The 25,632-nt window shown below is 38.1% G+C and overlaps 1 non-coding gene across 1 annotated transcript; it reads left to right on the forward strand.

The window, feature by feature from the left end:
- The first annotated feature begins 651 nt into the window (after positions 1–651).
- On the forward strand, positions 652–758 carry LOC131222007 (small nucleolar RNA R71). Its single transcript, XR_009159717.1, has one exon. It is a non-coding gene; the product is annotated as a small nucleolar RNA R71 (small nucleolar RNA).
- The last annotated feature ends 24,874 nt before the right edge of the window (positions 759–25,632 follow it).

Here is a 25,632-nt window from a genome sequence, read left to right on the forward strand (position 1 = left end):
TTCAAGTTGAACTAAGCGAGCCTGAACAATGCCATGCTCCGATTTCACAGGAGGGGAGTCCTCATCCATATCCTAGGCTTCCTCTTCTTCCTTGCTCTGCTCTTCTTCTATTTCAGCTCTCTCTTCTTTCTCACTCTCTTCAAGTAGGCCTTGTCGTTGTCACGGCCTGATTCCCATCTAATTGAGAGTCGCTTCATTAATGTAGTGGCCCGGCACCTGCTTTTCTGCCCCAAGTCTATAGCCAAACTCATGTGCAATCTTACATATGAGTCTGCCGAATAGGAGCGAATCTGTCCTCCTGTTAGAACGTGCAGTGAGGACTATCTGTCGCAGAACATAAGTGGGCACACATAGCTTCTCTCCCTGTCCCACTTGATACAAGAAATCTACCATCAGGCGCGTGCACTCGCTGTGGTTGCTCCACCTGGGGTAGACGTTGAACATGAAGATATGGTGAAGCAGACGGAAGTCACCAGACATATAGGTCACTAGAAGGCTATTGTTGGATTGCCACTGAACAAAGTTTCAAAGAAGTTCCACGCTTCGACATCACTTTTGGTCATGAATGACCCTCCACTGGTGGCATCAACCATGCGACGGTTCTGTGGTGTCAGACCGTCATAGAAGTATTGAACTTGTTGCCACTTCTCAAAACCATGGTGAGGACATTTAAGAAGCAAGTCCTTCCATCTTTCCCAACATTCATGAAAGTGCTCGCCCTCTTTTTGTGTGAAGTTAGTGATTTCTCTACGGAGGGCATTGGTTTTGTGAACGGGAAGAACTTGTTTAAGAACTTCTTAGACAGTTGGTCCCATGTAGTGATAGATCCAACTTCTAGAGAATTCAACCATGCTTTCGCCTTATCCTTCAAAGAAAAAGGAAACAGGCGTAGGCGGATCGAATCGTCTGAGAAGTTTTGGAACTTAAAGGTGGAGCAAATGTTTAAGAATTCCTTCACATGATGATATGGGTCCTCTTTGTCCAATCCATAAAAGGATGGCAACAATTGTATGACTCCAGGTTTAAGTTCAAAGTGTGCTGCCGTAGTGGTTGGCAACACTATGCATGAAGGCGCATTAAATTGGACAGGAGCTGAATAATCTTTGAGAGCTTTAACTTCAGTCTCATTCGCCATTTCAACAGAATTATTTCTCAATCTTTCACGAATTGTTCTTTCAATCTCAGGATCAAACGGTGCTAGTTCTAAATCCAGAGATCTACGTCCTAGCATAAACTGTGAGATTCTAAAACAAGTTAAAATTATGTAAATGAGAATGGGAAGAAAGAACCCAGAAAAGGAGATGATTGATGTCTGAAGAAGAGCTCCTCCTTTTGAAGACAATGTTATTTAGCAGCTTCCTTCCTTAATTCCTATAAACAAAAAGAAAACAAAAATAAATTAAATTTACTAAAATAATGCTAGAAAAAATCCTAAGCAACGGTTAATTTCTAAAAAAAAAAAAGTTTGTAATCTTAGAAATAAAAGCTAAGTTAGTTTCTAAAAAGGAAAAATTTCTAAAAAATAGGAAATTAGAAAATAAGAGAGAAACTTTCTAAAAAATAAAACCTAAAGACTCTTCTAATAATAAAACCTAAACTAGAAAATAGAAAGTTACTACACGCCTCATCCTTCCGACCTCCTGATACCCGACTACAAGTCAATGTCCTCGCAAGACCTTGCACCTTCAATTGATCGAATAGATCATCTATCCGGGGCAAGGGATACTTGTTCTTCAATACTTGATTCATAAGGGTAACAATAGCAATCTAGTGAATTGCTGTCTTAAAACTCAAGGCTCCCCTGGGGACACCAAGTGCAACAACACGCTTGACATTCGGTCATGATATCTCCATCGGCTGTACCACGAGTTCGAAGACCTAGGTGCTAGTCGCTAAACAGTAAACACTCCTTTCAAGGGGCGGGTCATTTCCAGTATCCTGAACTCTTGACACTGAAGCTGCGCCTCTGGTTCCTCGAATGGACGATAGCATGTTTTGTAGAGACACTTGCTTTAAAGAAAACTGCCGCAAATGAAAAGATCCAACTCTAAGCTTAACATGCTTCACTTGAGCCAAAGGGGAAATGGTAGGCATCAATGTGAGAATATGGTATTTAAGGTGCAAATGTTTAGAATCTTAATGAGAATGGGTACATTGTCAATCCTTAAGGATGGAATCTTGTATAAGGTGTTAGGTTCAAAGGCAGGTAAAGGTAGGCAAAATGATGCAGGCGATTATGGACAAGAATTGAATCATAGAGTTTAACTGAGCTCATTGCTTAGTAAATGTAAAGGCATGGTGGCGGAGGTTGGGTTCTGGGTTCAAAGAAAAGGAGGTCAAGAAGGATTGGTAGATATAATGTTGAGAAACAAAAAATTAGATGGTGGGAAGGAAGGAGGTGAGAGGGTTATATGGACCAGAGAGAGGTCCCACAGCAAATGATTGTCGGCGGCACACCCAATCCTTGAGGAAAGAACTCACAATCAGAATTTAAAAGGCTCACAATTGGCAAGACTCCTACCCTTCGTCCAAAAAATGTGGTCCCACCTAGGGCCAGAAGCTAAGTTTTTCCAAAAATCTTTCGCTGAAATGGTCATTATAGTCTGACATTTTACATGTCTAGCTGGAATTAGAAAATGGTAAAGATCGATAGATGGTCTAGAAAATACACTACAATGTGCTGCCTAATAAACATTTCGGAACTTGACGTTATCGAAAGGAGAACCTAACTTGTTCTAAAATCGGTCTCTAAATATACTAAATTAGTATAGGTGAATAAACTCATTCCGTTAACCAAATCAGTAGAAAACTTTAATTCTCAAAAAGGGTGAAAAAGCCACACTCCAAAGAGTTCAAACCTAACGTTCATGAACTATCAAATTAAATGGTTGGTTTCAAAAAATATCCATGATGGGCAACTCTCACCTTCTCTGACCACAGGAAACAATGGAGACAAAATGCATGTCCAAAAACTTGCAATTTAGAGCCCAAGATTAATGATTTCAAAGCATCATATACAAATCGTTAGATATAATACGAAGAATCGTCCCTCGATTGGATGGCCTACAAACTCGGATTCTTAGAGAATCGAACATGCATGAATTCTAGCCCCCTTTATGAAAAACAATATTGAACTAGAGAAAATTGCTCTAAGGGCCCGGACTCGAGTCCCAATTCGAACCATAAGTATTTGATCACTTGATTAAGTGATCCACTTAAACAGAGAAAGAAACAGTCCTAACGGGCTATAATGCAAGTTCAATTTAGAATGCCATGAGACATCCCATATCCTGGTGGGTAATGGTTACATTCATTAAACACTGTTTCTTCCTCTATAGGAAACTTGTTCTTGATCAGACCCAAGCACCTATAATAAGCATCCAAACAACATCCATATATATACTTTAATCAAGTTCATAGATGGAGAAGTATAGAATTTAAACCCATAAAGCCCACTTAAAGAAAGAAACAAATTAATTGAAATTCAAAGTAAATCAACCAATACAAGAGCTAATCAAATTAGGGGCTTCATCTCAGCCCTAGCTGAGAGATTAGTGACCCATAAAATTCATGAAAAATATTAAATAAAATTCATAAAAATTAAACACCAAACCAATCGATCTCTCTCTTCTTTCTTCTCTTTCTTCTCTTTCTTCTCTTCCTTGCTCCAGATCTGGAATCCCCTGGTTCTGAATGACTTTCCCACGTCCAAAACTCCCATTTTATAGCTGCTGGATGGCTGAGGTCGGTGGCAGAGTCGTAGAAGGACTCGGAGTACAAATTTTTACAGCCGTGATCGGTGGGCCCCACAGAGGCATTTTCTGGAAAATCTACCCCGTCCATTGGATTCAGGACGAAATTTCAGTCAAGAATGGGTAGTTTTGAAGGTCCATTAGCGCGGCCCACAAAAAAAAAACAGTTTTGAACGTCACAAGACGGCCTGTTTGTGGCCTCTGTACCGCACACGTGTGTACGCATGGGCGAAGAATATCAACATGGTTTTGAAGCTCTCGAAGCCCTCTACACGATGGACGGGTCAGATCGGCCGTACGCGTGACATACGGGGCCCACAAACCTTCGCAAAAACGGCCAGCGGAAGACGCTACGCGGACGCCAAACCGACGCTGCGATGATGGTGGGGCCCATTCCTGGACTTTTCACAGGAATCCACGTCGTCCATTGGTTTCAGCTCGAAAAATCAGTAGGAATTGACTGGTTTTGGGGTGGATTCGGTGCAACCCACGGAGTTTTGAACTCACCGTCCATTTTACGTTTTTTTCAGCGATCAACGTCCGTACATATGTATGGAACCAAACGGACATCTAGGCGATGACGATATCGACCTCAGGAAGCGGATGGACGGTTTGGATTGTCCATTTGGACAATAGGTGGGCCCCACAACCGACGACAACGGTCGGCTGCCGCGGACGCTGGAAACGGAGGTTTCCTTTTCAAAGACGTAGTCGGGTCAGCGCTGCTGACCCGACGCAAGCCCGTTCGGTGCTCGGTCAGTGCACATGTGCACCATGCACATGTCACTCAATGTGGGGTCCACTGTGATGATTTCGAGAAATCCAATCCGTCCATCTTCTTTGTCATATAATTTCAACCGTCAACACCAAGTTTGAAGCAGTTCCAAATATCAGGTGGGCCCCAAATTGGAGATTAACGGGCTGATTTGTCAGTTGGCTCACTTCCCGAGATCTTTAATGGCTGAAATTTAATATGTACGGTTAATTTACGGCCCTCATCCCATGTATTAAGTTTCGAACTGATCGGATAGCGGGAACCATGTGATCTTGCATTCTGGACCCTTTTCGGCCCCTTTGGCTTGCTTTCCTCAGATCCCAGGCGTGTAAAATCTTCATTATTGGTTCTCTGAGTCCATCCTGTGCCCTGGAGACTTTGGATCATGAAATCCAGCCTTTAACATCAATTTTCAATTAACGCTCCTCACTTCATCCTGTAACAAAAATACAATTAAAATATGGCATTAAACCTTATCATGTACGTAAAATCGGCAACACCTCTCGGTTTCCTCGAACGAGTAGGGCGACTAGGCCCAACTTCTTCCATAAGAGCTCTTTTCTTTCCCATGAGAGAAAGAAGAGCGGAAAGTGAGAAAACAGTTGCCACAAGCTCAAAAAGAGCCATTGAACTAGAAGGAAAAAGTGGGTACGAGATGGATTATAGGCTCACAAGAGTGTTGAAGCAAACAATGGTATTTGTGTGTTCCAACAAAGAGAAGGAATGAAGAAAGTTGGAGGAATAGGGAAGATGAGAAGAGGAATTGTTGGGTTTTGGAGTCTTGAGCTACAAAAGGGGGATGTGTAGGTTTAAATGAAAGGGAAATAAAGAGGGAAAATGATGGAATCAAGGAGGTTAGTGAGTTCACATGAATTTGAGACTCAAATGGAAGGTTTAAGAGCTTAAATGAGACAATGGAAAGGGGTAGGCAGCGGTGGTTGAGGGTTGTTGAGAGGATGGTGCAAGGGTTACACGAAAATGAGAAAGGGAGTGGTTGAAGGAGGGATTTGAGTGAAAAATATGTAATTTTTAGAAGAAAGAAAAGCTTGGAGTGGTGTTTTGTGAAGGAGAGGTGGTGTAGGAGGGTTTATAATGGACCCCACCTATGCACGTGGGTCCCACAACACCCAAAATTGATCGGTCGGGGCTGGTCCGCCCGGCCGGGCCCGTTTGGCGGTGAGGCCCTCACCGACCACTGGAACTTTTGCAAGGGCTCACCCTTTGGGCAAGGTCCTCCTACCCCTTGGGTCCCAAAAAGATGTGGGTCCCACCCTGGGTCCCCCTGGAAGTGTGTCGTTTGGCCCCTCTCTTCCTTTCGACTTGTTTCAGGTCATTTTATGTAAGTTCTGGTGTAACTTCGCATTTTCTGCCTGTTGAAGGCTGGGATTAGGTAAATCATGGTCTAAACTCATCGATTGATGGTCTAGGGATGATTCGGGGTCGACTCATGCGATCACAGATGTGTACAGACCCAATCTCGGCGATCATTTTCGGTGAACTTTGCCAATTGGCGAAATCGGAGAAACCTAAGCTTGTTTCTACATTTCTCTCACACCCAAATATGTCTAAATGTGTCAGCGTATGTCGTGTGACCATAACCCAGGTCCGGTTTAATCCAAATCATGCTCTGATACCAACTTGTAATGCCCTAAAAATCGGGGGTCGAGCATAAGTCCAACTCCCGAGTTCCAACGCATCACTTATGCAACATAAATAATGATGATTTAAATGTTGTTGGTGTTAGTGCATTAATCATGAGTGAGATTATACCAAAATAGTAATTCATACTCTAGATCAATTCATATATCACAAGCGAAAGACTGGAAAATGTATATAAATGTAAATGAACCAAAAGATTACGATCAGTCTCTAGAGTATGAATACATCACTGAGTCATCATATACATGTAATAGTTCAAAAGAGTTCAACTACAAAAATAAACCCTGTGTCCCCGTCGATTCGGATGGCCTAAGCAAAACCGCCGGAGAACTGCATATAAGCGAACTCGTCCTGATCATCATAGAAATCAGGCTCCGCCTCCTGAGTCACATCATCATCTGCAACTAAGACAAAGTCTGCTGGGTGTTCAGAACACCGTCCCAGAACGTGGGAGTGAGTGATCAACTCAGTGGAACAATAAAGCAAAGTTTAACATGTTATTAATTCAGTCAAGCAGTAATGATAACGCAATACAAACAACCATCCCTAAGTACTGTGATTAATGCAAGAATGATATGAATAATGATGTATGCCCTCACCTACACTCCCTCAGTGACTTCATCTTACGTTCGCACATGCAACACTTCCACAGTGCTTGACCTGCTACGCCAAACGCACATGTAATATGGTGCATGAGCATGATTACCAAGTTCTTATTAGTCCTTTTCATACAACAGGATTGGGAAGCTAAGGTACCTCCCTTGTATCAATTCCTAAATAATGATCCATTCTAGGGTCGTCAATCCTAGTAAATCTCATATGATGGTACGGTTCTAGGTCGCTGTAAAGGGCTCGTCACCTTATCAGTGCAGGCCTAGTGTACTCTTATTACTACGTAAGGGCTCGTCACCTCTACGTAGTCTTAGTGTATGCTCGAGGTCACTACAAAGGGCTCGTCACCTTATTAGTGTAGGCCGACAGCTCGAATACAGTGTCCCATACCACCATATTCGGCTCAAGAGTCTGGGTTGCTCACTGGTCACTACAGGGAGGGTCGTCACCCCAGCGTAGGCCGATAGCTCTACCACGATGTCCCATAACACCATGCCTGGCTCATGAGTCTTAGCGGATCGAGGTACCAAGGTTTATAAGGGTTTCACTAGTGAGTTTGGTACCTTAGATTCAAGCAGTAACATCCATACATGGTGAACATACATCTAGTTAATCGGGTTACTTGACGAGCTCGATTAGTACGAGTGCACGTTGAGTTAATCGACATGAAGTGCGTAAGCACTCTGTGTGGCCTAACCACTGCCGACATCCCAAGTATGGCTCGGATTCATCGATCACGTCCTATATGGTGAGACAACCTCAGCCACTAATCCAAACCTGTTACCAATTGCCTGGACTATTTCATAGTCCTAAACACATTCAATGATAACAAATAATCATACCAGCAAATCAGAACAGTAATGGATCAGCAATTCCAATCATTCAAGCATGTGAGCATTAATGGATTTCAACTTAAGCATGAATTCACACGAAGCAATGTCTAAGTAAAACAGATAAAGAATGTAAGTTGCATGGAGGAAATCATATATATTGTTAAGGTAGTTGAGAATCTCTTCTCAATGCCCATAAAAGGTACAATATATTACACACTTGTTCATTCAGACATTTCTACAAACACTTAGACTACATATTCCAACATACATGACGTATGTTGGTGATAACACATATTAGGACAGATCCTTTCGCCAAGGAGTTGTTATACATACAACTAGCACAAACACACGACAATTAATCATGGCAAACACATGTTCATATTTCATACGTATACGATACTTTCTACTTATACATGGAATACACAAATTTCAATATAGTTCATATATATCAGAAATGCAATACAAACATCGCATTTTGCATGTGAACTTGCACCCACATCAGTACTAAACCATTAACCGACATTAAAAGCCTTGAAAACCATAACCTATAAGTTTATAGTCCGCACCTTTCACCGGTAGACTTGTAACAAACTCAGTTTTAAAGCTAAGTCTTTGTCTACGGTAGATTTGGCAACCTATAGGATAAATTAGGTTAACTATTTGATAACCTACATTATCAGAAATCCTAAAATGGATTAGGGTTAGGTTTCCTTACCCAATAGTGGAATGAAATTCTCCGGAATAGCGATGTAGATACTCTAGCTAGGGCCAAGGAGTAATAGGATCGAATCCCAGGAAGATCTTCCAACTCTCACTCTTACTTTCTCTCTTTTCCTTTCTCTTTTCTCTTCTCTCTCTCTTAGGGTTTGTCAAATTTGTATGGGATATGAGAGAGGGGGTTTAAGGTCCTTATATAGGCCTAGGGCGTTAACAGGTATTCCTATCCCTTCCCCATTCTAATTTGCGACCCAGTAAGCCTTGTTGGAGTAAACCTCCATTATAATGTATGGGCCATCCCATTTAGGATAAAACTTGCCCCCAATTCTGTGAGTAACCACGATGGGCCTTTTTAGCATCAACACCATGTCCCATTTCTTGAAGGAAGGATGTTTAACCTTATTGTCAAAGGCGGCAGCTATTTGTGCTTAATACAACTCTAAATGTTGCTACTCTGCTAGCTATTTTTCATCCAGAGTATCTAGCTCTATTAGCTTTATCTTGGAATTTTCATCTTCTGTTATCGACTCATGTATCGCCACTTTAAGTGACGCAACTTGCATTTCAATTGGTAAAATTGCTTCGACCCTATAGACTAATGAGTAAGGGGTGGCTTTTATCGTCATCTAATAAGTCATTCGATAGGCCCATAAAGCTTCTTGTAGTTTTTCATCCCAGTCGCGTTTATTTCCTATGATGATTTTCTTTAGAATTCAAACTATTATCTTATTAAAAGCTTTCCCCAATCCGTTCGTTGATAGGTAATAGGGTGTTGAAAAGGAATGCTGAATACCAAACTTTCGGCATAACTTTTTCATATTTCTATTCTTAAAAGGTGTGTCATTATCGGTAATAATTCTTTTTGCAATCACATGTCGGTATATGATCGCATGATGGATAAAATTGGTGACATCCTTTTCCTTGACATTGCGCAAAGTAATGACCTTTGTCTATTTAGAGAAATAATCTATTACTACTAGAATATATTGGCATCCTCGCGAGGATGACAAATTAACAAGGCCAATGACATCCAATCCCTAGGCTGCGAAAGGCCACGAAGCCATTGACTGGTGCAGGTCTTCAGGTGGCACATGTATGATATCACCATGTATCTAGCACTCATGACATCGCTTGGCAAAAGCAATCACATCTTTAAATATAGAGGGCCAACATTACCTCATGTGTTGTATACAGTGAAATGAATTTTGACCAGCCTCATGAGCTCCGTACTCTCCTAAATGGCCTTCCCGTAGCACATAACTGGCTTCTTTTGTGTTTAGACATCGCAACATCATTTCATTATAGGATTTTCTGTGTAACACTTCATCGTGCACGATAAATCTTTTTGACCTTTGTTTTAACTTGCAATTTCAATAACTGTTCTTCTAATAAGATTCCCTATTTGAGATAATCAATAAACGACAGTAGCCAGTAATCAATTGCAACTTCTAAGTAAGATATTGATTACACTTTTACAGTTTCACTTATAGACTTGGGCGATGGTAAGAATCTCCATTCTTTAATTGTCACCTAAAGAGGGCTCTTGTCGGGACAAGAGAGTGCTTCAGCCAAACTGGCCAATGCATATGCTTTTGCATTTTTGTGTTGGGGTAAGTGCTTAATTTCAATGTCATGGAACCCTTCTAACAATCATCGTGCCTGTTAGCAGTAGGGTAATAATTTCAGCTTTCTTATTTCAAATTCTGTAGTTAGCTGATTTATCACTAGCTTAGAATGTCGAAAGATTTGCAGAGCTTGAATTTTCATTTCCTAAACTATTTTTAATCCCATGACAGAGCACTATTTTCACCCTCATTGTTTATACATGTTGTATTCAACACGAAGGAGTGTGGCAACAAATTCCCATGAGGACTAATAAAAATCACTCTAATGCCTGCACCTGACACCCGGGAAGCATAATTAAAATACATCTGCCAAGGACTGGGCTACTCAACTAGTAACACTTGTTCATCTGACAGCTCATCGAAAATATCTTCACCATCTGGAACTGGATGGGTTGCTAAAAACTTGGCGACTGCCTGCCCTTTCATTGCCTTGGACGACTTATAAGTGATTGTAAATTTGGAATGAAGCAGCATTCACTAGTCTTTCAGACAACATTGGTCATGTCATTAAGTACTTTATCAGGTTTGCTTGTGAGATTAATATTATCTTGTGAGACAAGCAATAATGTCTTAGTTTCTGTCCCACAAAAATGAGGGCTAGGCATATTTTCTCATTGGAGAAATAGTTATGTTTTGCCCCTATTAAGGTTCTACTCAGGTGGTAGAGGGCATTTTCTTTTCCTTGTTCATTACATCGAGCTAGCGGAGCTCCCAAAAAACTTTCACATGTGGTGATTTTTCACAACTCCAAGTGTAGGGTCGCGATGTAGTAATAATCTCGGTAGGACTGAGGTCAAATCCACAAGGACTGAACTTGTAGGTTTTTGAAATTAACTAGAACTAGAACTAAAAGAAAATGTGATCTAATTTCGAAGTAATTAAGAGAGTAATTGTGATTAAAGTAATTAAAACTTGTAAAATTAAGGATGGGAACTAGGGTGCCAAGGATCCACTTGTAGCTCTTGGGATGCTACCTTACTTTGATTCAAAAGGCGTGATTGGAATTGGAGTACTATCCTATCCAATTGGAAGATAAAGCAATCAAATCAAATTTGAACTTTCAGTAACCTAATTCTTAATGGAGGAGAATTGTGAAGGTTGGAAGGGATTCCATCATCAAACCATGGCCAGGAGACGATGGTAAATAAAGAGATTTACCAATTTCACAATCTCAAAATAGGAAGAAGAAGATACTCAAAGCTATTGTAAATCTATTGTAATTTGAGTCACAACAAACCATTAAAAACTAAAAGTACTCCTTAAAAATCAAATTAGAATCTATGAAGTTCAACATAAACATCAATCAAAGCAAAGAAAACATCCCAATCACGCTACAAGCTTCACTTCTTAGCCCTAGCTAAGAGGTTTAGCCAACCATAGACATGATTGAACCAAAGTCTCTTAAATAAAACATGAAAACAACTAAGAAAGAAAAAGAAAACCTCTTGACGATGGCTTCTCAACCCTTTTACTCCACTCCTCAAACCCTAGAAGATGCCTAGGAACATCCCAGGGACTCCTATTTATAGTTGTGCCAAACCCTCTTGCGAATTGACCTTGAAAATTCACAAACTGACCTTGGAACTGCCTCAAATTTACGCAGTCCAGTGCTTTTTGTGTAACCTTCGATGAGTCGAAGAAGGTCTTTGACAAGTCAAAGGAAATCTTTGACGAGTTAAGGATTACGCGAATTTTAAAAGATAATGTTACTAGAGTTCAAGTCGTTGAATCTTCAACTAGTCAAGGCAGAGCTTAGATTGGTCGAAGCAGGGCTTAGATTAGTTGAGAATCACGTAAATTCACTTCAAATCTTCAATTTTCTCCATTTCTCACTTGGTTTTCTTAGGTCTTTGGCATGTGAATTCTTCATTTTTGGTCTTCTAAGATCCAACCTTTGGCTTGGTGATTCTTGAGCATTAAATCCATGCTTTTAGTATTTTTTTCAATCCAAGCTCTTAGATTCACCTTGCAACACAAACATGTATAAAATATACCATTAAGCAATATCATATTCATAAAACTAAGATATAAATAGGGCAGAATATGCAATATTTAACACTCAACACACTCCCCAACTAGCATTTTGGTAGTCCCAAGCAAAACATGCGTGAAGTAAACTTCAATTCTCAATGTTCAAATCCTTTTTCAGAAATCAATCCTTTGTGCAATTAACTATGAGTGAGTAGACTTAAGGTGAGAAAATGAGGTTTTAAAAACCTAGATCCGAATCATACAAGCAATCTATTAAATAGATTCTTAATCAATTATATCAGAGTATAAGTTTATATACCAAGTTTCTTAATGTGTTCAGTGAAAATCAACTTACTATCCCTCTCTCAAAACCCTATTCTTCTCTCTCTCCCTCTCTCTCTATCCCTCTCTCTCTCTCTCTATCTCCTCAGCCCTCTGCTACAGTTTGTCCTTCTTCTGCTCGTGAATCTCGGATTCTCAAGTATGATGTAAGGTTTTTCTCTTCTTGTTGTTGCTTTCGGCAATTTAGAATACTTGATTAGGAATATGCTTTGTCGAATACAAATCCCTAATTAGGGATTTGCATTGTCGAATCCATTTTTAAGGATTTACATTGTCGATTCCCCATCTTTTTTTTTCAGCTCATTTATTTCACATATCAATTGATGATTTCTTATCTTGTGTTGGGCTGATTTTTTGCTGCATTTGTTTTCATATTGTTAAGGGTTAATGTCTTGTGCTGATTGTAATTGTTTATTGATTCCATATGGCTTTGCCATTTTGATTTGTTTATTTCTTGTTTTGCTTCCATATTTTATCTGGTAATTACTTGTACAATGTTCGTATTACACTGTCAAGCTCACATGCCTGTAGCAGTAAAATAGATAGACAGAGTAGATGTAGAATATATACATCAATGTGGGCCACATGGTAAGGGCTGCACCCTCCTGGGTGAGGCTGCGGTGGCACCTAATCCGCTCCAGATTTTATTGGGTCATGTGGTTGGGACCCTGACTGTGGGGGCCACTATGATTATGTGACTACATCCATGTCGTGTATTGAAAGCTCATTTTAGGACATGATCCAGAAAATGAAGTGATTTAAAATCCCAAATGGGCCATAATACATGAAATAGTGGTGATTGACCATTAAAAACTTCTTGTGGACTACAAAAGCTTTGGATCAAGATGATATTTCTGTCATCTCTTAATGTAGATGTTTGTGACCTTATCAATAGGTTGGATGGGAAATAAATATTCCAATGGAAACCATAAAGTTTTTAATGGTGGGGATTCAATCGCGACTGTTTCATGTGGTGTGGTCCACCTAAAATTTGAGTTAACTTCATTTATTTGGACCATTCCATAAAATGAGCTTTCAAAATGGTGTTAAGAGAGTTTAGGATGTGATAAAAGGGCAAGGGGAATCGAACAATAGTGCCTCTTCTCTTATTATTGAGACACCTTAGAAAATCATCCGTTTCATTCTCCATTTGAACCCACCGACCCAACCCTCTCCCACCTTCGAAAATCCATGTCCTTAAGCTCCTATGAAGCTATCTGGACCACCCACAACAATTAGAACTCTGAGATCCATGCTGGAGTTGAAAATGCCATTGGAGGAAGGTAATCTTCCCTGATGAACCTTCCTCCCCAATCTAAGTTAGCATCTAGTCAAGCTCAATAGGCTTGGTTAGATGTGTTGTAGCAGAGAGAAAGAGGAAGAATGATAGGGTTATAAAGAGCAGGGAGTAAGGGTGGTGCAGTTACCATGTCGACACAGCTTGATCGAGGTTGAGTCAGGCTGGGCTTGACAGCCATTACTAGATGTTTCTAGCAAGAAGAAGGAAAAGAAAGGGATTGAAAGAGAGGAGAGAGTGTGAGGCTGGACAACAGCTACTCTCTGAGTCTGAGTACTGGGTCAGGTTGGTGTTTGAAACCTGACTCGTTGTCGAGTCGTGACCAAGTCAATGACTCAGTTCACCAAGTTTTGCCGAGTCAGGTTTGGTTTGGGGCAAGCCTGGTTCGATCCAGGTCTTCCCAAAGAAGAATAGGATGAGAGGGAGAGAAGAGGGTGTTGTTGTTTGAGTCGTGGGGTCACTGACTCGGTCCATCTTCATTGAGTATAGTTAGGTTGAGTCAAGTCGTATCTAGTGTCCACTGCTAGACTTCCAAAAGAGGGGGAGAATAGGATTAAGAAGGAAAGAAAAGGAAGAAGAAAAGGAAGGAACCAACAGGTGTTTGACTCTCTAAGTTAACTTAGTCAATTTGACTCTACAATTGTCGAGTCCATATAAACTTGTCTAGATATTTCTTGGTGTATCCTTAGTCTAGCAAGTCAGATTTGAATCTTACAGTATGATGAGATTTTATAGACCTTCATGTTTTACAGCAACACGACTTCTCGTCGGGTTAATTCAAAACTGAGTTGTCATCTTGGTGACTCGGTGGAATCACTAAGTTTCATATATGCTGTTGGTCTATCTCAATTCTTTAGCAATGGGGAGATGCAACAAGACAATCACAATCCCATCAGTTTTGGGATAGAACCTCGATTCAAGGCTTTTCTAAGTTGTCTTAGCTGCATTATCTACTGAGTTCAAGATCAAGTTTGGTCCAGTTCTATTAGATGTGTTTTGATAGAAAAGGAACAAGTGAGAGGGAGAGAGAGAAGAGTTGCGGTCGAGTCAAAATCAGGTCGAATCGGTTGAGTCGTGCATGGGTTGCTAGTTTGGATTGAGTTAAGATGAGTTTGGTAGGCTAAGTGTTTCTTTTGGGCCTTCAACAGATGCAAATGAGAGGAGGAAGAAGAGAAAGTGATAGTGCTAGGTTGATTTGTCGAGTTCAGCTCAGTGCGGCTAAGGCCATGCAAGTTTAGATGAGTTCAATTAAGTGACATTAGAGCATGGAGTTTAAATCAAGGTCGGGTCAACTTATAGATCGAATTGACATGGTTGATTAAGGATTCGATTCTAAAGGCAGGCACGCTTCCTAGCAATTAGTTGGTGATTCAATTCGTAAGGTGATGACTTTTTCTCCTTAGGCTTTCCACTTTCATGTTAGCTTAAGTGATGGTTTCCATTTTAATTTCGATTGATAATTGATCTATCTATTTCATAATTACATGTTCTAGTTATTGGTTATTGGAATTGATCCTCAAATTATATGCTCAACATTGATCTTGTATAAATACTTACATGTTGCACTTGAATATCTTCTCATACTTATGGATAGGGGTGGGCATCGAGCCGAGTTGAGTCGAGGTGGGCCAAGCTCGGCTCAACTTGTCCATGCTGTGCTCGAGTTCCAGCTCGAGCTCGAGCTCGGTCTCGAGCTCAACATTGAAGCTTGGCTTGTTTGCCAAAGCTGCCGAGTCGAGTTCGAGTCGAGCTAGTGGTTTGAGTCGAGTCGAGTTTACCTCGAGTTGAGCTCGAGCTTGTTGGGTGAGAGAGTAATGGATTTTGTTCTTGATCCTCCTCCATTGATTCAAAAGAGAAGCTAAATAAAAAAAAACTTAAAGATGCATTTTACATGATGCTCCACCAAGCGAAATTCATTTTTGGTTTGGCCCGGCAACCGAAACAGGGTGTAGTCCATCTTTCAACAATCCAAAAAATCCATCTGTGTGGGCCCTATGATAGAAGAACCATGGGCTAAAAGCATCCTCATTTGTATGTTCTGAATTACCCATCATCAAGACCATACTTTCCAATGGATAGGATTTTGAACAGACTTAGGACCACAAAAAAGTGGACCCACCTGTATTGTTGCTGCTCAGGCAAAAGCACAGTTACCGTTACCTCGCAGATGATTTGGGGACTTGTAACTCACAACATATTCAGGAAGGATATGTCTATTCATGTGAGTGCTCCATACAATATACCATTTTGGATTCAAGAGATCGTCAACACCAAACTCTTCATTGTTGGGGTGAAAGCAAAGAGATCTCACTTCAACTTTCTTCGCATTCCTTACAGCTTTAATATATTTATTAATCGAGCCGAGTCGAGCTCAAGTTCAAGCTTCGAGTCGAGTCAAGTTGAAATGCCCCCTGGTCGAACTTGGCTTGAACTCAACTCGAGCTTCAAATAATTAGCTTGACCTGGCCCAAATCGGCCATTCAAGCCGAGTCAAGCGAGTTTTTCGAGCTAGCTTGACTCGTGAATAGCCCTACTTATGGATTATTTGTAGAACTTGAACTATTACATCTATTAGTGGAAAACATAACTTATATATATACATACAGACTTGTGATATAACTTGATTGATTGTGATTACAATAGACCATCCTAGTGGCCATTTTTTCCTAAAGGATTAAATAGAGTTTAGTTGTGGACTTACCATCTTGTGGATCGTTGTGCCTATGTGGCTTTTGAGGATAATTCCTTTTTATTGCATTCCTTGATGGACTATCTGTTGTCTATGGCTTTGATTTGATATTTGCCCTATGAGGCTTTAATTTGATATTTACCCTATAGGGCTTTAATTTTATATTCGTCACATGTGGTTTCGATTGCATATTTTCCTTAAGTGGCTTGATGGATCATTTTTGTGTAACCATGTAATGGTAAGTCCCACTTGTTAAATTATGATTGGCCACTGGTTAAGGAGGTCACCATTAAACATCTTAATGTTGGAGTCTCATGAGCCAGGGCGAGTGGTATGAGACACTATGCCCGAGCTGCTAGCCTATGCTGGGTGACGAGCCCCCCATAGTGACCCTTGAGCTTTCTTAAGTTGGTTGTTTGTGATTAGAATAATAACGGTTGGGTAAATCATGCATTCATTTGGCACATGGGCATTATCGGGTGCATAGTAAACTGTTTGAAAGACCAATGCATTGTTCGAATGACCCTTTTTGCAATTTGAATGGGTCAACTATTTGAAAGACCCATTCTTTTACATGAATGGACCGATCGTTTGGAAGGTCCATTCACTTGTCCAACTGGATGAACATTCACAGTTGATGTGCATTCACGTATCCATGCATTTAAATAAGATTGCATAGTGAATTGTTTTGTATGCTTTATTATTTAAACTATGCTTAATTAATGCAATGGTGTGTAATTTTGAGGAGAATTCACACTGAACTGGGTAATCATTCTTTAAATATATAATCGTACAGATGTGTAGGTGATTTAAAAGATACTTATGTTCAGACCGATGAGAGGCATGATACAAATAACAAGGATGCATGGCTGTATCTTCTCCAAAATAAGCTATGTGATCTTGCAACTCAAGTCTAGTTGCATTTTATTCTATTTTTTGTGTTAAATTGTTTATTCATGTATTTATTTGCAATAAGACATTAGTTTGTATAAGCCTTACAGGCAACTGCTCGTATATACTGAATGTGTATGCAAATTTCCTTTATGCTTGATTTGTTTTTCTTCCTCTGAACTGCTGACTCTGAAAATAAATAAAAATTTATACCTAAAATTTGCATATCTTTAAAGTTCAACACTCAATTTTTTGAAAAGAGGGTACTAAACTCGGGTTACGAAAACTGGGGAGTTACATGGAAGCACCAAAAAATTAGATTTTATGGAGATGACACTGACTAGGGAAGAAGAATAATTGTTTGAAGTCTCTCATTAACTTTGGTTTTTTCAAATTAAAGTGCATCATGTCTAAGAAGATTCGTTTATGCTGAAATTTTGCTCAGATTCATCAATTAGGAGATTTTTTTTTTTTTTTTGACAAGGAACAACTTAATGCAATCTCCTTTTGTCATACATGTGGTGCCCATTTCTTTAAAAGAAAATTCAATGCTTAATTTGTACAACATGTTTTTTTCTAGTTTATAATGTGTGGAGACACCCATGCCTATTGTATAATATTCCTCTTAATAATCATGTTGAAAAGTTTGCTGAGGAATTTGCTAAGATATTTGCATTCACATGAAGAAATTGTACCAAGATTGATCTCATAGTCTGATAGAGATCAGTTTAGAGTTAGTTAATTGATTTCTTACGATTAGTTTGCTTTATTAGTTTAGTTTTAGTTGCTGAAGTACCAAATGATAAGAAGTTTGCACTAATAATTATATATTCGTTGTCTTTTAGGTACATTCTACCCTATACTTGCTTACAATTTGATTGTTCTCATATTTCTCTTATTGCATAGCGCACACACACACACACACACACACACACACACACATATATATATATATATATATATATTACATTGGAGACAATGTATCATTTAGGTTTTTTTTTCTTTTTTGTGGGGAATCTTCAATTTTTGCTGAATTGTGAACTTTGGGCCAATTTGTTTTCTGAATTTTTTTTAAAAAAAAAAATGTTAAAAGTTGATTTCTTTAATCTCAGGTATTTTTGAAGATAATCTGAGAGTTAGAATAATATGATACTTAGTGTTAATGATTTTTTAGCCTCAATATTAACTACTTAATAGATTTTAAGGTTGTGTTTAGTTTATTAATTCTTAATTGGAAAGTTTAAATATTGATTGAGTCATGAATTCACATTTCATATCTACCTTATATTTCTAAAGTTTTATTTGATACTATAATGTGATTTTATAATTATTGAGAATGCTAGAAACCAAGCCTGGGGAACTTGTCCATCATATTCAAGGAAAAAAAGAAGAGTAATACCCAGCTAAAAAAATATTTTTTGTTGAAAAGAGCTACCTATTAATTGTCCAAGTAAAGTTTTGTATATTAAAAAGAAAGAAAAAAGTATGGACGAATATAAAAAAACCATAATAGTATTAAAGCTGTCGATGGAAAAATCAAAATCTAGAAGAGTAAAGTGATAAATTGTAAGGCAAAGTTTCTTGTTAAGATTTTAGTTGATCTGACCACTCCTTTGATTATCAATGTTAACATGAAGAGAGCTAAACCTTTAGTAGTGTTAAGTCTAAATTTCACTGTACACCCATGGAATTAAATGTTTAGAAATTTTCAATTATATGATTAATGCTTGAAACTTGATTAAGATATTTACCAAATGCTAGAGTTTAGGTAGAAGTTATGGTCCACATTAATGTAACTTAGATTTCTATAATTTAAATTATTTTTAATGATAACTTAGGTTTATAAAAACATCTCTTCTGAGAATTTTTACTTGGATTTTAGAAAACCTTTTGCATGTTTTACTTGAGAGCAAAACGCTGGTTAGAGTATCTATTGAGACTCTAAATTGCATATTTATCCCCTCAATTGCATTAGTTTCGCCTGTGTTTAAGTATTAACTTGATTAACTAAGATATATTTTTTGCATGTGAGGTAATTCTGGAACCAATGATGAATATATTCTCAAAGTAGTAGAATTAAGGCTTAAAGAAGTTCAAGTTAAATGCATGAAGATTTCGAGCTTAAAGATAAAGACCTGATGTGCCAAAGATATAAGAAAACTAAGTACCAAAGATGGAGAAAAGTATGGAAAATCAAGCAGTCAAATAACATAAATAATAGACTATTTGGTCCCATCGAAGTTAAGTTCGGTCCGATCGAAAGTGCAAAAAATAGTCGAGTAACAAACAATGAAGTTTCAGAGTAAATTCAGCTAAACTGAATGACTATTCAGTTTAACTGAAGTGGTGTTCGGTGCAACCAAAAGGTGGTTCGGCCTGAAAAAAAGGAGACAAAGAGTTGAAAGATTTTTTGGAGAAATATGGCTTTAACCGGAGGATTTGTCAGTTGGATTCAATTAGACCGAAGGCACTCATCAGTGCGACCAAAGCATAACAAAAGTGTGTGATTTTCAAGTCGATTCAAAGATGGTGGATGATTTTCCTATTTAAGGAGGTGTTTTAAGCCATTATAAGGACGAATTATGGCTTGGGAGAGAGAGCAACAGGTGGAGGATCTTACATGAAGCAGCTCTTCTTCATAAATCTTTCAGTTCTAGATTGTTTTTCATGTTGTTCTTTTGTTCAAGGATGTTAACCATGATAGGCTAATTTCTTAGCTAAGGCTAAGGGATGAAGCTTATAATTAATTATTGTATTTAGTTTATTTTATTAAATAACAATGGTTTGAATGATGATATTTGATTAAATTGATCTGAATTTACTATATAAAAGTCTTTAAGCTATTTATTCTTTGATTCATTGTGAACTCCGGTTACATCGGATGTTTTGATTGAGTAATTGCTTAGCTTGATTAGAGAAAGAATCAATGTGAAGAATTCATTGATCTATTGTAGTCCTTGAGCATAATATATGACTGAATTCCATGTTATTGAGATCCAGATGCTTCATAGAGGACAGTTCAATTAAATTCATCTTTTGTTAGTCCTTATGATGTGAATTGATTTAATGGAATTATTTTCTGATTGGATAGTACAAAATTTTGATTCTAATTGGCTTAAAAGAGTTAAATCGATGAATTAGATATTGTGATTTATATAAGAAGATTACTAGATCCTTTTGATTAAGTAATTTCTGAGTTCGATTAGAGAAGGATTCCATCTAAACAATTCATTGATCTATTGTAGACCTTGGTCACAATAGATGACTAAATTCCATGCAATTGAGATAGGAGTGCTTCATATGAGGACCGTTTAATTGAATTCATGTTTTATTGATTTTTATTATTTGAGTTGATTTAATAAAATTATTTCTTATTGGATTAGATAAAATTTCGATTCCAATTGACTTATAAGAGTTGAATCGATGAATTAGATATTGTGATTGCTATAAGTGAATTCCTGAATACTTAATCTTTTATTATTATTATTTTAATCCTTCTGCATCACTAGAGTAATTAAAAATATTTTTCTTAATTCTAATGGTGTTCTCAACCCAATTCCCTGTGAATCGATCTCGATCATACCGAGGTAAAACTACATCACAACGCTAAACTTGGGGTTGTCATCCTTTTGGATCAATCAATATCCTACGATCCCTTTATGGATTTCTCCTGACAGGTGCTTGCTCCACCTATACCTGTAACTCAGTTTTTTCAAGTGTTTGACCCTTATCAGTATCAACATCAATTGTTATTTTTCTTTTCTTTTCCTTGTGCCCATCCTTCCGAAATAAGGAACCTTCATTAAACTTAACATCTTAGCTAAATATGATTTTTCATGATAGCCGATCATATAATCTATAACCTTTCACCCAACCACCATAGCTAACAAAAGTACCCTTCTTTATCCTTTGGTCTAGCTTATCTCTCCCAATTGACTATACATGAGAGTAAATATCATAATAAATTTTATCAGCCCTAAGTAATCAACTACCTGACTACTCTATACTTCTTCTGAAAGTTTTCAATCAATAGTTATCAAGGAAGATCGGTTTACTAAACAGCAAACATGGAGACTACTTTGGCCCACGACTCCTTGCCTAACCCAAAAATACTCAACATCTTCCAAAACATTTCCAAAAGAATCCGAATCATATGTTTAGTCATATCATTTTGCTCTGGTTTATGCCTCACTATCCCCTCATTCTTGTAGTATTGGTAAAATTTCCTAAAAGTAAATTCACCACCACTATTTGTCCCCGAAATTTTTACTTTTTGCCTTGTTTGTTTTTCAACTATTACCTTTCATTTCTTAAAAGTAGAGAAAACATCAGATTTATGCTTCAGACAGTAAACCTAAACCTTCCTAGAGAAGTCGTCAATAAATTTAATAAAGAACAACGACTCTCCTCCAAAAATAATAGGCAAGATAACCACACATCTGAATGCACATAGTCCAACTGACCTTTACTAACATGCTTTCTGGTTTTAAAGCTTAACCTTAATTATTTCCTATATCTACAATGCTCATATATATCTAAATTAAAACTTTTAAAACTAGCAATTAAACGACAATAAAGTACTTTCATACATTGCTTGCGCATGTGGCCTAGCTGTATATGCCACAAACATGTCGACATGGACTCTACTACAAACGCTGCATCTCTACCCAATATAGTATTCCCAATTAACTTATAAAGATTTTCACTCCTCTGTGCTTTCATAACTGTGAGTGCTCATTTTGAAACCTTTAGAATATCTTCATGACTGGCGAACTTGCACCCAAGTGCATTTAGAGCTCCTACAGCTATCAGATTTTTCTTCAAATCCGAAACGTATCTCACATCGATCAGAGTACGCTCCACCCCATCAAACATCCAGATACGAACTAAACCAATTCCTATAATCTTACAGGCATGATTATTGCCCAGAAGAACTAAGCCACCATCATACTTATTATATGTGGTAAGCCAAATTTGATTGGGAACATATGATACAATGCCCCTATATCCAAAATCTACTCATAATAAAAGTTACCAGTCTTGAACATTGACAACACATCACAAACATCCGATCCTTTACTAGATTCCGTTGAATCGGCCATTATTAAGAAGGATATTAACAATCCTTCTTAATAAGTTCCACCCTCTGATAATTCCAATACTTGTCTTTGCCTTTCGACTTGGATCTAAATCGCGACTTACCCTTTTCTAGCTCAGACATTCTTTCCCAAGCAAACAATGCATTTGTAGAAGTACATTCTCAACTACTTCAACTAAAGGGATGAGATAATGGCCTCAACATCTAGTGTATCCTTACCATAACATAGATTATCAACAAGATACTAATAGAACTCCTGGAGACATGTCAACAAAATCAAGCCTCTAACTTGTTCATTGATCTTCACATCCACGCTTGTCAACTTGTAAACCAGCTTGTTGAAGACATTAATGAGCTAAAAGAGATCCAACCCTTGCTCCATCTTCAGAGTATAAATTTGTCTCTTCAAATATAGACAGTTGGTGAGTAACTTCGTCATATAGATGCTTTCCATCTTCATCCGTAAGCCTGTGGTAGTCATCTCATTGATGACATTGTACATGACTTTATCAGCTAAGCATAATTGAATTATGTTAATCGCCATCTGATTAAGTTCAATGCAATCCTCTTCCTTCATAGATTCCAGATGTTGCGCTTTCCCAAGGAGTGCATGTTGTAACCCTTACTAAGCTAGGAGGGCTTTCATCTTTAACGTTCATAGTTCAAAATTGTTTTTACCTATGGTCATATGTATTCATATCTTTCGAGATCCACACTACAATATGGGGTAAAAAAGTCAAAATAAGTGATTTATTTTTATCCCTTATAAAAAAAAAGAAAAGAAAATTAGTTCTTGAACCTCTTTCATGCCCATGTCATGTCGAGGTACTGCGGAAGAAAAAACTGTAAAATCTGATCCAATTTATTGTAGTTGATTTATTAACATGTTGGTTGACTGTATTCTAAAATACCAAAAAAATCTAATGCCCCAACCTTAACCTCTGATACCACTATTGAGCAATGAAGCAACCTCATTTCAAATCAAACAAGCAATAGAGAATGAAAAGTCTAGGCAAACACAGAGAACACACGAGTTTTTACTTGGAAAACCCTTGTGGGGAAAAACCACGGCACAAAACAATAATCAATCTACTATAATCACAAGAAGGTTACAAGAGAAGGAACAACTTATAGGAGAAAGCCTATCTTTTTTGTTAAGCTCTCTTGCTCTCTCTATGTTTTAACCCTAATCACAATTAAGAGGATATTTATACACTCCCATATAATATTAGGAAATGAAACCCACACTTAACGCGGACCGATGGGACCTTCGGTTAGACTGAGTAGTAGAGACTCACACTCATTCGGTTAAATTGAAAATGGGTAAAAGTGAACAACATGCAATCTGAAAATCCACCCCTAATTCAATTGAACTGAAAATGACACCGTTCGAACTGAGACAGGGCTTCTTTGCACTAGATTAAAGGCACTCGATCAATAAAGATCAGACATAATATGAGTGGAGGTTCCGCTATTCGTGATACATGTTTAATCACTTGATCAAGCATGAGTTAATGTTGTTATGGTGGAAAATTCTTTTGTAGGAGCTTTTCTCTTATATGAGTGATCCAACTGATCATAACACTATATGGTCGATTGCCCTGATCAACCACATATCTGACATGTGGGGTGCGACTAATTTATAGAAAAAGGCAGTGTGGTGAATGAAGATCTAGTAGGTCCCTTTGAGTTAAATGATTGATATGAATATCTGGGATTCCCAATTGGTTGGTGGGGCTATCATGTTTCCCAAGTTGAGAGGACCTATTTATGGGTGTGTAAAGAGCAGTCGCTGACAGATTAGTTAGAGCAACATTTTTTTCCTCAATAGGCATCTTAGCACTCAGTAATAGTCCAATGAGATTATCTAGCGACATGGGTGTGCCCCTAGCCCTACACCCATTTAAGATGAAAGTGATGAAGTCATCTTCAGTTATAGGTTTACCGATAAATGCGAGGTTGTCAGAAATATTGGTCATCTTGTCTGCATAGTCATTGATAGACATATTTCCTCGCTTTGATGTTGGTAGTTAATTTTTCAATTGCCTGATACGAGTGTGGGATTACGAAGTGTACCATTTTTTAAAGAGAACTCCACACATCTCGACACGTAGAAAACCTCACTACAGTTGAGAAAACACTAGTGGTGGTGTGTGGCATTGATCCAACCAAGAAGTAATTGATCCTGTTGCTACCATGCAAGATGACCTAGATCGACTGCAAGAGTTTGATTCCTATTTTCGTGAACAAGAAACTAGTCAAGGCTTTGTTCCATCGATATAGCCAAACAAGTTATTACTTTTAAAAACTGAGGAAATTGTGTCAACCATAAAGAAAAATTGGTGTGATCAAGTTTGAATGAAATAAGGTGTGAAATATTTAGGATAGGAGATGAAGAAGAAGTTGTGATAGAGAGGGAAAACATCATTACCAAAGTCGATGGATGTATGGCTCTAATACTATGAAATATGAGTCAAAACCATGTCTTTTCATTTCACTTGACATGATATTTATAGACAAGCTTAAGTTCATGTTTAAATGAACTACTTAAGGGCTTGTTTGAATTTGTGAAAAGTGTGGGTAAAGAACTTGTGTTTCCCAAGAAACCTTATTTCCAGGAAAGTGTGGGAAAGTAAACATTGTTTATCATTGTAATGTCCCAGATTTTTGCTATTTCGGATTTCTAAAAATCATTGAAAACTTTCACTATAACTAGCTTACGTTGTCACTTACTGTCCCTTAACGCTAGAGGTGAGCTTATACACGGGTGATACTAGTAAAGAACTGCACAAATCCAATTAATCAACCACAAGAAGCCAACGAATCTACCCGATCACTTAAATATCGAGTCCAGCCTCATGATTTGTTCATCTAGTGCCCAAATTTAGTTGACCTATCATTGACTAATCAAGACAACCACTGTTAAATAAAGACCTACCAAAACTCGAGACAACCAAGGGTCCGATCTTAATTAATAAACCAAATTGACCTAGTTACTCATTTGGCCTAAAAATTAATGGTTTAGGGTGATTAGGATCGAATCACCATTTCCTCTAATTGTAAATAGGCCATAATATGAACTTAGTTAATCCAAACCGTAATCATTGGGCACAAGAAATTTCGTTATCCAATTCATTCCAGAAATGCTCCAATTTTTTGAACAAGCTCTAAACCACTCGTTAGTAGGACACTAAACATGTGACTATAGAAAGACATTTATTTTAGAGGGCTTGATGTCCATAGTGGGAGATTGAGCTGAGTCTCGTCAAATTTTGGGTAATAACCTAAGTTAATACCCTACACATATCCGTCTAGTCATGTCCCAGATTGACCATCATTGATCATCGAACTAAATTCTGATCATACCTATT

The sequence above is a fragment of the Magnolia sinica genome, chromosome 12 (assembly GCF_029962835.1).
Source record: "Magnolia sinica isolate HGM2019 chromosome 12, MsV1, whole genome shotgun sequence".
In the NCBI taxonomy this organism is placed as follows: Eukaryota; Viridiplantae; Streptophyta; class Magnoliopsida; order Magnoliales; family Magnoliaceae; genus Magnolia; species Magnolia sinica.